This window comes from Mustela putorius, unplaced genomic scaffold (genome assembly GCF_011764305.1).
Source record: "Mustela putorius furo isolate JIRA1106 unplaced genomic scaffold, ASM1176430v1.1 tig00003854_pilon_pilon_pilon, whole genome shotgun sequence".
In the NCBI taxonomy this organism is placed as follows: Eukaryota; Metazoa; Chordata; class Mammalia; order Carnivora; family Mustelidae; genus Mustela; species Mustela putorius.
In genome coordinates, this window is record NW_025422006.1 from 2,070,303 (window position 1) to 2,084,537 (window position 14,235).

The window sequence follows — 14,235 nt, forward strand, 5'->3', positions numbered from 1 at the left end:
AAAGTAAAACAAGAAATTAACTAGCCTGCCTTCCGTCCAGAAATGAGACAGGGAACAAGTATATGAACTCAGCATTTTTTATTGCCTTAAAAAGAGGAAACTTTGTATGTACTCAGTTCTCGCCTCAAGAAGCCCCCCAGCTGTTGGGCAGCTTTTAGTGTTAGGTATTAGGGTGATGATCTCTTAGAAAGATCTCATCTCTATTCTTCTTGACAGTGATTGTATGTCATCTGATCACAAAGTTCATCCTAGATAACAAGAACAGAGAGTCCCTTGGACTGAAAGATATGCTGTAAGAGCTGTCTGGCTCTTTCTGATTATTTGCCACACTGGCTGGAGGCAAGGAAATCTGGGATTAAATTCTGATAAGAGATAAATGTCGATCTAGAGATCTTACCCCACATTCCTTTCTCTCTTTCTCTGTGTGTGTGTGTGTGTGTGTGCGCGCGCGCGTGCTGAATTTAGGTTTTGTTTTGAACATGTGATCCTGAAGTCACAGGATAGCCTACCATACTCAAGATTCTCAGTTCCCCTTACTCCAGAACTATGCCTGTATCTTCAGAAACCGTTCTGAACAAGAAGAAGGTGAAGTAAGAGGCAAAGTCCAGGTTGGGTTTCTGCAAGGTATCAGTATGTCTCCCAAAGGAATTTCTTGCACCATTCCAAAGTGAAATTCTGGAATTTGACTGAGGATTCTTAGACCTTCACCCTTCCTTGTTTTATCAGCGGTGGCCGCTGTGCAAGTCCAGCACCGACTTCATTTCATAGAGCAGCACGTGATCCCAGGAAGATAAAAGAGGCCTGAGTCTGAGTCCCCACTTCTGGAAGCTCACAGTCTTGTCAGAGCAGTGCTCATGTGGACACAACGGAGGAACTCTCACAAAGCAGACCAAAGGACCCCCCGCCCCCCGCCCCCCGCCCTGGTGAAAAGACTGCATGGAGATGTTCCTTTGTCCGGGCTGGACCTTTCTCCACCAAGCCCAGAGTCTTTGCGGTCAGAGGAGACTCACTTTTACAAGCTGGGACCTTCACCTCTTGTTTCTGGCTTCAGCCCCTCTAGGCAAATTCATGGTTTTGTCATCACCTCTTCTTGTCCTCAGGATGTTTTTGCTGTAGAGACTGCTGCTTTCAGAAGCTTCTGAGCAAACAGTATCTTCGGAGTCTCCCTCCTCTTCCCCTAGACTCGAAAAGACATTACAAGTCAGGAGTGCTTGCGGGCAGCCTGTTTCTTTGCTCTTTCTGATGAGTTTTCTACAGGTGCTGACTGCAGCCTTTCCATCTCTTTTCATAATACCTGTTATAATCCCTTTCGTAAGTTGGGGCTTGGAGGACCTGGTCCTCTGGTCTTTCCAGCAGCACATTAGCAAATTCCCAGATCTCTTGCTCATGGTTCAGCTGCTTTACCCTGAGGACTGAATGAAGTTATTGTCTGAGCCTTCCTCTCTGTAGCTCTTCATTTCTTTCTCCCATCATTCCTTCGTTCAAACGTGTTACTGAATGCTGAGCCATGACAGGCACTGTGCGAGGAGATGGAAACCGAGAGATGAATGAGACCCCACATCTGGCAGAAAAGACCGTCAGCTCCTTTGTGTGATCTGGAAAAAGTCAGCCCTTCCTCCTGGTGGAAGCAGCTCTGTGCCGGGGCTCAGGGACAACAAGTGGGAACAGAATGGATTTCAGCCCCTTCTTGCCTCCTTGGCCAAGGACCCCTGTGTAGGGCATAACCTGAGCAACCCTATACTATGAACAAGGACATGTAGACAGTATCTTATGGTACAGTGTGATGAGCACAGAGGAGAGAGGACCTGACTGCCTGGTAGGCTGGAGAGATGGGGAAGGTTCCTTGGGAGAGGTTACAGGTGAGCTGAGCCGCGAAGGAACTCATCCAGCGAAGGGGGGTGAAGGGCAGAGGGAAGATGGACAAAGCCACACAGGTCTAAGAGCCTGGCACGTCTGGGGCTCTGCAAGTCACTGATGATGTCCAGAGTGTGCAGCAGGTGCGCGAGAGTGGGGGAGACTTGACAAAAATTGAATCTGGAAGACACTTTAACAACGATCTAAGCTAAGACCCAAACTCTAGGCCCGTGCTACTCCAAGTCTGGCTCTCCTTCGGGCAGCTTCGGCTTCACCAGACACTGTGAGAACTGTAGAATCCTGGGTCCCACCCCGCCTGCTGAATCAGGACCTGCATTTTAATCAGATCTTTGGGGAGGGGGGTTTCAAGATGGCTGTGCAGGAAGGTCCTGAGCTCACCTTCTTTCCCTCTGAAATTGGTCTGAAAATTTCCTACTGAACTGCTCCCCACAACAAAGGATAAAAGGACAACATCAAGATGGATAGAGAGACCGTAGATACGGTCTCGGCTAAAAAAACCACCGACCCATTGTGGGGACAACCAATGGGGGGATCTCACCCATCTGGGACTTTTCCTGGAGGAACAAAGGTTGGTGCCTCCCATCAGGCACCCCAACTCTTGGGGTCTGTGCCAGAGAAACGAGCTCGCCAAACCAATGGGACCCAAAGTGCTCTAGAAAACGAAGGGTCTCCTTTCAAATGGCTTGCATGTGGGTGGGCTCACTCACCCCAGGATCCAGTACAAAAGCGCAAATTTGAAATTCCCTTAGGCTGTACTTAGAGGAGATTCATCTGCTGGTCCGGGGACATCTGTTGGGCGTCAGGGATAGTCGAGTCTCTCCCAAGGCAGAGGTGCCAGTGGGTGTCAGCTATGCACTTTCCAGCGGCCCTGCTAGAAGCCAGCAGCCCCTGCCAACCACATAGAGCTGCCCCTTGTTCACTTGGCCCTGGTGGCCAAGGCCGGGGGTGGGGCAGGGATCCTGAGCTATCAGAATGCCAGGTGTGTGGCCAGGGCACTGCACAGGCAGCTTACTGAAACACAGGCCCAGTTTTCATGTGAGAAAGGCCTGTTTTCTTATCCTGGAGCTTCAGACTGAGAGCCAGGCTTCGCGGTTGCCACACAGCTAGAGGCTGTGGAGGTGCTCCCAGAAAACGTCTCAGGAGACACCATCATTGCACACCCCCGTGGCCCTGTCATAGCTTGGTCAGACCTCACAGGAAGGAGCTTCTCCATTTATCTGGAGCCCTGGTTTTTGAAACAATTGCCCAGGGACACATCCAGAGCTCCCAACCTGGAGACCAGAAGGGCTTAACGACCGTGGCCTCATAGGACTGTACATTCTGCATACTTCAAAAGCTCCTCTGTGTGGGTCTGACTTCCAGTCATTCTGAAAGTGGCTGCGAGTGAGATTTCTCTCCTTGGAACACTGATAGGCCTTGGAACACTGTTAACAGCAGAGACTTATCAAAAATAAACCAGGCCGTTTAGATAATCATAAAGGTTCAAGAGACAACTGAGAACTAGGACAAGGGTGAATAAGAAGATTCATCACTCCCACAAGGCTGTTCCTTCAACCCTGAAAGAGGCAGCTGTTTCAGCTATTCTGCAGAAACACAGCATCAGGCAAAATGAAGAAACAGAGAAGCCATTCTAAATGAGAGAGAAAGACAAAACCTCAGGAAAAGACCTTAACGATAGGGCTGTAAGTGGTCTGCCTGAGAAAGATCCCAAGCCCTAGCCATGATAGTGCTTGCTGAGCCTAGGAGAAGGGATGAACAGAGCAAGGACTTCAAGAGGGAGACCAAACAAAGAGAAGAAAACAACAAGCAGAAGTCACAGAGCTGGAGAGTACAATAACTGAGCACAGCAGACTGGATGAAACAGAACAGACCAGTGAGTTGGAGGACAAGACACGGAAACCCACTGAGACAGAGCAGCAAAAAGTAAAAAGAACTTTAAAAAAATGAAAAAAACAACAACCCCCCCCAAAAAAGGAAAAACAACAAACCTCAGAGACCTTGAGGAGAAGAGGGAGGGGGAGCGAGAAAGGAAATGTATATATCCATGAAGATACCACATGCGTCAATGGATAGGTCATGCACTGACAGAATATTAATAAAGAAACATCAGCTTTAAACATTGCGTTAGACTGGATGGACTTCAGAGATACATAAAGAACATTCTATCCAAAAGCAGAATTCACATTCTCAATTACACATGGAACAATCTCCAGGACAGATCACCTGTTCGGCAAAACAAAACAAATTTAAGAAGACTGAAATTTTGTCAAGCATCTTTCCCAACCACAATGGTGAGAAACCAGAAATTGATCAGAAGAAGGAAGCTGGGAAATCCACAAGTATTAGGAGATTAAACACTGTGCTACTGAGCAACCACTGGGCCATCAAAGAAATTAAAAGGAGAAATGAAAAAATACCCAGAGATAGGTGAAAACAGAAAAATGACACACTAAAATCTATGGGATGCAGCAAGAGTTTCTAGGAGGGAAGTTCATGGCAACACCAGTCTGCCTCAAGAAACAAGAAAAATCTTGAAGAAACAACCTAACCTTACACTTAAAGAACTAGAAAATGAAGAACAAATGGAACCCAAAGTTAGCAGAAGGAAGGAAATAGTAAAGACCAGAATGGAAATAAATGAAATAGAGGCTAAAAAGATCATAGAAAAGATCTGCAAAACCAAGAGCTGGTTCTTTGGAAATTGACAGAAGCTGTTAGCTAGACTTACCACGAGAAGAGAGAGGGTCGAATAAAATCAGGAATGAAAGACCAGTTATACCTGACATCACAGAAATACAAAGGATTGTAAGTGATGGCTACGTCAACACATTAGACAACCTAGAAACATACAATCTTTCAAGACTGAATCAGGAAGAAAGAAAAAAATCTGGACTGATTACTAGAAAGGAGATTGAATCAGTAATCAAAAATCTCCCAATGGACAAAAGTCCAGGACAGGACAGCTTCACCGGTGAATTCTACCAAGTAGTGGCAGAATATTTCACATCTAGCCTTCCCCAGGAGAAGTTACCCGTGAGCTGAGCTATGAAGGAGCTCATCCAGGGAAGGGGCTGAAGAGCAGAGGGAGGACGGACAAAGCCACCCAGATGTGAAGAACCTGGCACGTCTGGGACTCTGCAAGTCACCGATGATGTCCAGAGTGTCCAGCAGGTGCACGAGGATGGGGCGGGCTTCTCAAGAATTAAAGCTGCAAGACACTTTTGGCAAATAATCTGAGCTAGGACCTAAACAAACCCAATCAAACCAAACCCAGACTCAGATACAGAGAGCAGGTTGAGTGTTGCTGGAGGGGAGGGGGTTAGGGTGAGGCAAAATGGGAGAAGGGGATCAAAAGGTATAAGATTCCAGGGGCACTTGGGTGGCTAAGTGAGTTAAACCTCTGCCTTCGGTTCAGGTCATGATCCCAGGGTTCTGGGATTGAGCCCGCATCGGGCTCTCTGCTTGGCGGGGAGCCTGCTTCCTTCCGCCCTCTCTGCCTACTTGTGATCTCTGTCTGTCAAATAAATAAATAAAATCTTTTTAAAAAAGTACAAGCTTCCAGTTATAAAATAAGCAAGTTCTAGGGATGTAACGTATAACATGGGGCATGTAGTTAATAACATTGTATTTAAAAAATAACTATTAACTTCATATGGTGACAGATGGTAACTGGTTTATGAAGGTGAACATTTTGCTGCATATACAAATGTCAAGTCACCATGTTGTGCACCGGAAAGTGATGTAATATTGTATGTCCAGTATACTTCATTAATGATATGGTAAAGCTCTCCAGAGGTTCAAAGGTGCATTAAAGTTCGAGGAGCACTGGTTTAGGAAAGGGCTGCTAAGAACTAAGGGTTTGTTTTGAAGGCATGTTCTCTAGATATTGTCTATGGTCCATCCCTTTACAATGTCACAAATCTAGTGTCAGTGGATTTCCCATCCGGGTGCTTCGGTGATATTAGCTACAGTTCAGTCATGGATAACAGGGCCTGAAGAATTTAACTTTCCCGGAAGCCCCAGTAAATTGAAACAGAAGGAAGAGAATGCAGGCTTCTTGGCTCACCTTTTCCTTTTCCTTTTGCCCGAACTACCCAGGTTGCTTTATCTTGAGCCTTTGCCTGGGAGGTGTGGAAGTGGACACCTAAGTCTTGCCAGCACTAAGGATGGACCGATGGAGAAGCCTTCGGCCTGGAGGTGATGTCTGTGCACCATCCTGGAGCCAGTGGAAGAAATGGAAATAACCCTACGAAAGATCCTAGGAGGAAAGGCAGGCGAGTGTCCTCTGTACCCAGCTCTCATCTCTTCCACCTTTTCTCTTTGCCCCATTCATTCATTCATTCATTCATTCATGCAATCGTTCAATTAGTATAAGTAGATATTGAGCACCTGCTGTTTGTCAGGCACTGATATCTTCGCATTCCTAGTCACTACAGAGCTCTCTGCACACTTGTTCAGGTCTCCTGAGAAATCCCTCTCCAGAGCTTCTGCTGTCTTTCCTGTGCTAGACTTTTCTCCTTCCAGCCGCAGGTGGCTCATGGGAGCCAAAGAACCGCTTGAAGCTGGAAGGCTCTGGGGTTTTTGTTCTATGCTCAGTCCTCTCCATGGGGGCTGCCCTGATTCTTTTTCTCCAAGAGGAATCCTGAGGCGGGGGTGGGGTGAGGGGTGGAAATCCAGGCTCAAATGAGGTTTCAGCCCCTGTGGGAGGTTATTCCTGCAATTGGCTGAGGGACTGGCTCTGGTTTTTCTGTGTTTTGGCCACTGAGGGGTAAGAGTGGGATGTGTGGGGAAACATAGACTCATTTCCCTCAAAAGAAGAGTGGGTTGAAGAGTAAATTTGAGGTGCACAGGAGGGAACTTTGGAGAGGTGAAGCAAAAGAGAAGTAATATTCTTCCCCCAAACTGTTTCTGGGAATTCAGCATAGAAATCCCTTAAGGTCATCACAGTCTCATCACTCAGTGATGAAAAATCATGTTACCATAAAATAGAGTTGACAAAGGAAAGGTATAGTTGGTGGTAGGATGGTATTTGCTTTGGCTTTTAAATTGAATTGTGCAATGTGACTGCAGAAAGGCCAAGTCAGGTGCTTACCCTGGGCTGGTAGCTTTGCTTACGTGATCTCTCTACCTCCTTCCCACAGGTAGCCAGTTCCTCTAAACCCGTGGGTGCGGGGTAGCCAAAGGGGAAGGCAGGGGAAGAAACATGCAAATAGCAAAGTCCTACCCTAGAACCTCCAGGGGCAGCTTTAATTTTCAAGATAAAAAATAACAGTTGGGCTCAGTTATACAGGAATCGCTGAAAAGAAAATACGGTCTAGAGCTCTTCATCTCTCTATTTCCTTCAGAACATCTGTAGCCATTGAAGATTGCTTTAGGCAGGCCTTTGGGTTGCTTGAAATAAAACAAGAAAAAAAAAAGACAAAAAGAGGAAGAAAGTAATCTGCAATTAATTGATAGGTGCAGACCACATTGAGGGTCAAGTGGTGGGATTTATCTTGGAAGGAAGTGAGGTCAGCTGTTGTAATTCAGAGTGAGAGGGTAACCGTTCTTGGCCAAGTGTGGTCTGTGTCTCCAAGTGTGGACCCCCCCTCCCCCAAAGGATCCCTGGTCTGCAAAGACCTGTGTAGCCAGTGCTTCCTGAGTGTGACCAGAGGGACGGCAGTGATTATCAAACGGCAGAACACAAATGTGCCTTTACACATAAACACGGTTTTGCTTGGGAAGCAGGATGGTTTTTCAGCTTCGACTGTTGGGGCCAGACGACTAGAACAACGGGTATTGGGAAACAATGGATTGGTGTCGCTCTCGCAGGCAACTGCTGGATGTCCTGGCTGGACACATGTGGTGGTCCCTTGACTCCTCGCGACCAGAGAAGGTTAGTCGAGTTTGCTGATGATGGACCTGAAACTGCCTTTCGCCACTTCTTTTTCCTTTGTGGCAGTTGGCTGAGTGGAGAGGAAGTGTCTGAACTTGAACCTGGGCAGCTTGGTTTCAGTTACAACCGGAAGTGAGTGTCCAATGGAGAGAAAATCACTTATGTGTGCGTAGAAGTAGTGAACGTATCTCCCAGTTCATTGTACTTCTTAATTATGTCTTGCTTAGATGAACTCCAAAGTACATTTTCCTCTGCAGTTTGTGTAAGAAATTTGGGAGTTAGAGAGCAATGTATTTGGGCCCCAGGACTACTGCCTAGTTGACAGTTGCATTACTTTGGACATGGGGCCCTCAGCTTCCATTTCTCAACAGAAAAATGAGGATAATCCTATTTATCTCTCCAAATTGTTCGAAGGGGTAAAATTTAGTGGTATACGCAGAGCAGCCCACACAGTGCTTAGCACAGCAGGACCTCCCTGTGGGTTCCTTCCTTCTTCACTTTCACTTGGGCACCAACTAACCAAAGCTCAGTGAATGATTCCCATTAGGATGCTCATTTGTCTCAAAACCTACATTGTGAGACAACAGAGTCTGCTCAACTAGCAGTGAAAAGCCTGGGGTTTTCAGGAAATAAGCTCTTAACAGAAAATCGCCCTATGTAATGAGGTGCCCCAGCTTAAACTGGGGGCCAATATTTCATGACATCTTAATTGCTGGAAATAGGAAGTTGGGGTGTGGCAGTAGAGAGAAGCTGCTATTTCTTCTTTCTTTTTCTTTTATTTATTTATTTTGAAGCTGCTATTTCTAAGCTGCCAGATTTTTTTTCCCCCAGAAAGAACATTTTATTTTTATTAAAGATTTTATTTATTTATTTGACAGAGAGAGAGATCACAAGTAGGCAGAGAGGCAGGCAGAGAGAGAGAGGAGGAAGCAGACTCCCTGCCGAGCAGAGAGCCCAATGAGGGACTCGATCCCAGGACCCTGAGATCATGACCTGAGCCAAAGGCAGCGGCTTAACCCACTGAGCCACCCAGGTGCCCTAGAAAGAACATTTTAAATTTACCTTTGAGGTTGATTCTTTCGGGGGAGGGGAGACTTAATAATTAGTTTAATCACATAAATGTAAAACCAAGATCCTAACTGGAATGGCTTTGGCTATTTGGTTACATACTAATGGGGGTGAGTACTAAGTATGTTATCCTCACTCCTCTCAAGAATGCTGGGGGGCGGGAGATTGGTTATCTGACCTGTGAGGAAACAGGCTCAAACAGGCTCAGACAGCCAGCCTGTGGGTATGTCCCTAATCAGTGGCAGAGTAGTTTCACTCAGGCCTTTATCTATAGGTCTCAAGGCAAGCTGGTAAAGGTCATATAAACCCAACTAGGAAACTTTATGAAATCTGTCTCCATTTCCCCCTTTCCCCATGAGCTTTTGCCAGTGCCTCCCCAAGGTGGTGTATCTCTGCTGAAGTTAGCTGCTGTTAGTGAGGGCGAGTTTCATTATCCCCCAGTGTTTTGAGGTGAAAAGTCTGCTTTTACAGCATGCTATGTCTCTCATCTGCCTTCCTCTGCCTGAGACACCAAAAGAAAGTCCTGAGGAATTCTAGCTCCCCAGCCTTACTGGTGTTGCCAGGGGAGCAGGGGTTGGGGTTGGGGGGGTGGGCAGTGGTGGCTCCTTAATTCCTAAAGGACTGCCTGAAAACATAAAACCCTACAGAAAAATTTATGGCCCCAGCTCCTGACTGAGAGGTTTTGTTGGACATCCCTCCAGTTCTTCCAGGATCCCTGTTCCCTCCCTGGGTGTACTGTCCTCCATTGACCAAACCAGCGGTTTCTAACCAACCCCTCTCCACCGCCTTCATGACTGCAGGATAAAGGCCCCGTCGCGGGTTAACCAACAACACATACCCCAACTGCTTTCCCCATTTGAGTCATCTTATGACATCTTTCCTTGTATATAGTAAACAACTATTTAAAAGGTCAGAAAGACGACTTCTATGATCTGCAAGTCCCTTGAGGACAAGAACGATGTCTTACTATCTCTGTCTCCCTTGTGCCTAGTATATAGTGCTTAGCACCAAATCTGTGGTAAATACATGAAAAAGATAACAGTGTGGTTTTCCCATGACAACATCTTCCAAGGAGAGCCCTGGACCCTACATTTCTAAAAATGGCCCTTTCTCCCAAGTCTTAGTTTGTTTGTTGCCTTGGTTGAGTTAATCAGTAGCTCCTAAGGAGCTTCTTGAAGTCTAAAAAGGCTTTGAGGCCTAAAGGAAATAATCTCGGAAGGTGAGTGCTCAGACAGAAAGATGGAGACGTGCAGGTGGTGTAGGTATAGTGGGAAGGACCAGGACTTCCCGGGATCCTTCTTCACGCGCCCAGACACAACCAATTCCTTTGCCTGCAGTGACTGATCCTATCTGAATGCAGGTCTCTGAGGTATTAGGACACCTGCCTAGCGCCTTAAAACCAAGCCCTCGGCTCTTCCTCAATCCTGATGTTATCCTCCAGGTAAAAGGCAGGTATTTCCCACCCTTGAATTAGTCTTTCATTGTGTCATTAGCCTCACTCTGCTCCTAGACACAAGGAGTGTTGAAAACAGGATGTTTGAGTTTACAAACAGAGTTTAGAGGGAAAAGGTAAGAATACTGAGAAAGGAATATGGCTGGGCGCCTGGGTGGCTCAGTCAATTAAGTGTCTGCCTTCTGCTCAGGTCATGATCCCAGGGTCCTGGGGTCAAGTTCTGCGTTGGGCTCCCTGCTTGGTAGAGAGCCTGCTTTTCCTTCTCCCTGTCTGCAGCTCCCCCCTGCTTGTGCTCTCTACCTCTCCCTTTCTGTGCCAAAAAAAAAAAAAAAAAAAAAAGAAAAAAAAAAAAAGGACTGTGGCAAGTTGACCTAGTTCTCAAGGAACCATGCCAATGAGGTACGGAAACTGGGCTCATCTGATGATAGATTGGTTAGAATATCTTGGTAGAGGAAAGTTCATTTAAGGATAAGATCTTGAGAGTCATGCTGCTGATGCAAGATCCCAGTCTGTGGTATCACTGTGAAACAGAAGTGAAACTCTACCCTAGAACCAATGCATCAGACAGGGGAGAGCTGGAATCCATCTCAGTCTACCATCACTCCCCCAGCTCCCACCTGACCCTGAAGGAAGTTGAGAGACTAGTTCGAACAGTTACAGATCTTAGGATAAAAAGGAGACCTTATGAGTATAGCTCCTTCGGGAACGTAGTTCCAGGATGTGTGAATATTTCTAACAACTGGGAGATGAACTTTGGTGAGTAGCTCTAGTTGTTAGTGAGTTCTTGCCAGTTCTAGGTCAAACTCTACTTCAGTTTAACTCATACCTCTTGAACTCGGCTTTCATATTTTCCCTTGATAATTCTTATCAAGGGAGAAATATACCCAACTCCCTTATGTATTCCTAATTGACAATGTTTTCCAGCCCTGTCACTGTTTTGGGTGTCCCACTCCAGATCTATTCCCATCAATCAATGTCCCAGTTAAGTAGGGCCGAGAATAGAACAAAACACCCTAGATGTAGGTTGGTCTAGACTGAGAAGTTGCATCAAAACTATTTGTTCACAATCCTAAACAGTATCCTGCTATCAGATGTGTTCAAGTTCTTAGCTTTTTAGCAGTTGGATTTCAATTCAACCCCCATTTGTGGTTATGGCACATTTGTACTTTATGAATATGATGTTACTCATCATTTTTCATTATGTCCTGAGATTTTTTTCCACATTCACTGCTATCAAAGCAAGCTTCTTCCACCTTCGGTGCCCACACACCTGAAAGAAAGACTTCATACTCCATCTCCTTGGTCTTGACTTAGGCTGGGATCTTAAATTAGAAAACTCTTTTTTTTTTTTTAAAGATTTTAATCATTTATTTGACAGACAAAGATCACAAGCAGGCAGAGAGGCAGGCAGAGAGAGAGGGGAGGAAGCAGGCTCCCCGTGGAGCAAAGAGCCAGATGCAGGACTCGATCCCAGGACCCTGGGATAATGACCTGAGCCGAAGGCAGAGGCTTTAACCCACTGAGCCACCCAGTCGCCCCAAATTAGAAAACTCTTGCTTACCTGACTGATTATTCTCTCTGCTTTTTTAGTCTTCGGACAGTACAGGCTCACCTTCTTGTCCTTATGTGGGTTGGTAATTAAGACAGAGGTAAACAGAAAAAAAGACAATTTTTAAAAATAGATGCTTTGTCAGTCTGAGCTCTTTCCCCAGCCATATTCATTGATGTGTATGCATATCAATGCAACTCTTTGTATGTGCTGGAATGAAAATGAAGATGTTCTGTGTTTATGGCCTCTCCTTGAGCTATTCAACTGGTAACCCTACTTAAAAAGAAATGGGCAAGTTACTCTCCTTCTCCAAACCTGGTTTGCCCTAGCAGTAGATGAGAATCTTTGCACTATTTGCTTTACCACTTGTCAGGAAGGCTCAACTAGATATTTGAAAATGCTTTGCAAATCTTAATGAGCCACGGAAATCGAAATGATGGTAATATTACTATTCTCGAGTCCAGTTGGTTCAGGCTCTATTTGTTTCCTTCTCAAACCTGTTTGCAATGCTGGAGAGCTATAAGTTCCCGACAAAACACCGTGATCGGATTTCTGATGGGTTCCTGCCTCCCTGTCAGACCCGCCTCCCCTGACGCCTCACTTGGATCCATACTCAGATGATGATTCACTTGTTTCCTCCTGTTGCCATTTTCAGATTCTGTCAGGGCTTGTGGCACGACTTCCGGTTCCCAGGTGACAATTCCAGCTCTGGATGGACTCCTCAGCTCCGGGCCCAGCTGCCAACACCCAGGGGCCCCGAGTTCGTGAGAGGCATGGTGAAGGGACTGAATGAAAGATGAGTGACGGCTGCCTTCAGACCCATGTCCGCCCCTTCACCTGTGTTTTTGGTTTCTTGTGGACAGACAGAAAGACAGATAAATAGATCCACAGATAGGTAGATCAAATGAAATGCCAGATACAAAAGCAAATATTACACGTTCTTATACATTTTGCCCTCATTCAGGACTGATTTTCAGCAGATACTGGATACTAGATAGAACTAGTATACAGATACTAGATAGAACTATCTAGATAGAAAATAGTCACTGTCCCAAGCACCCTGAGTGACCCCCACCATCCTGACCCTCTTGCTGCTTCCCCAGGTTCCCCAGATATCCCCGGCCACCACTCAACAACCACCCTCCAGAGGCTTCCCCAGCCTGTGGTCCATCACCACTGCTGGGCGGGTCCGCGAAGTTTGCGAGTATCAGCCTTGCCTCCACTACTGATCTATTCCTTACTTGTCACTAAGAATCTTCTAGGCCCACACATTTCTCATTCCCTCCCTAGTCTTGTGCTTTTCCCTCCCACCCACTCCAATTCCTTGAGTCTTATGGTCTGTTTCCTCTCATCACTTAACTGTGAGTGGCCTTGCTTTTTTTTTTTTCTAATCATGTTGTTAGTCACTATACAGTACATCATTAGTTTTGTTTTGTTTTTTAAGTTTTTATTTATTTATTTGACAGAGAGAAATTACAAGTACACTGAGAGGCAGGCAGAGAGAGAGAGAGAAGGAAGCAGGCTCCCTGCCGAGCAGAGAGCCCGATGCGGGACTCGATCCCAGGACCCTGAGATCATGACCTGAGCCGAAGGCAGTGGCTTAACCCACTGAGCCACCCAGGCGCCCCACATCATTAGTTTTTGATGCAGCGTTCTGTGATTCGTTGTTTGTGTATAACACCCAGCCAATAGGTGGCTTTGCTGTTTCTACAACTTTTCCCGTGTGGATCTCTCCAGCCCCTTGAGAATCCCTGAAGCGCGGTTTATCTCCTAGAGAACGTGCGCCTCACATCTCACATGGTGCTGACTTGGCAGAGGGGGGGTGGTCTAAGACCCCAACATGGACTCTGATGGGTCCCTGGGACTAGACCAGCAGCCTTCCCCCCCAAGATGGCCCTGAAAGGGAGAAGATGTTGTTGGGGAGTCCAATGAACCCCTAATCTCACTGATGAACACTCAGAAAAGTGCAGTGTCTGGCAGCCTGGGCTTGAACTTTTCTTCTTTTTTTAGTGTTCAGCATTTCATTAGTGGCCTATATATAACACCCAATGCTCATCACCACACGTGCCCTCCTTAATGCCTGTCACTCGGTCACCCCATCCCCCCGCCCACCTCCCTCTGTAACCCTCAGTTTGGGGTTACATAAGATCATGAGAGACTCTGGACTCGGGCTCGAACTTTTCATTTCACCTCTCAGGGGGACCGAGCTGGAGATGGTGGGACCGGCATTTCCCGGAACATCTTCCAAACGTCACATTCCAGCACCTAACACACACGGTTCTCCCCTTCTCTTCATTTTTAGACAAGAACTCAAACGATGTGTGTGTTTTGGAAAGACCCCTCTCACTCCCCACCTCTGACCTGCCTGCCCCCAGGAGGGTGGTTTCTGACGTCAAGTCCCCAGGGCGCAACGGG

At 46.4% G+C, this 14,235-nt stretch overlaps 1 long non-coding RNA gene across 1 annotated transcript; it reads right to left on the reverse strand.

The window, feature by feature from the left end:
- Positions 1-7,089: 7,089 nt before the first annotated feature.
- On the reverse strand, positions 7,090-13,264 carry LOC123387517. The gene is made up of 2 exons (XR_006601948.1): positions 11,833-13,264; positions 7,090-8,001 (listed from the first exon to the last, which is right to left on the reverse strand). It is a non-coding gene; the product is annotated as an uncharacterized LOC123387517 (long non-coding RNA).
- Between the last annotated feature and the right edge of the window lie 971 nt (positions 13,265-14,235).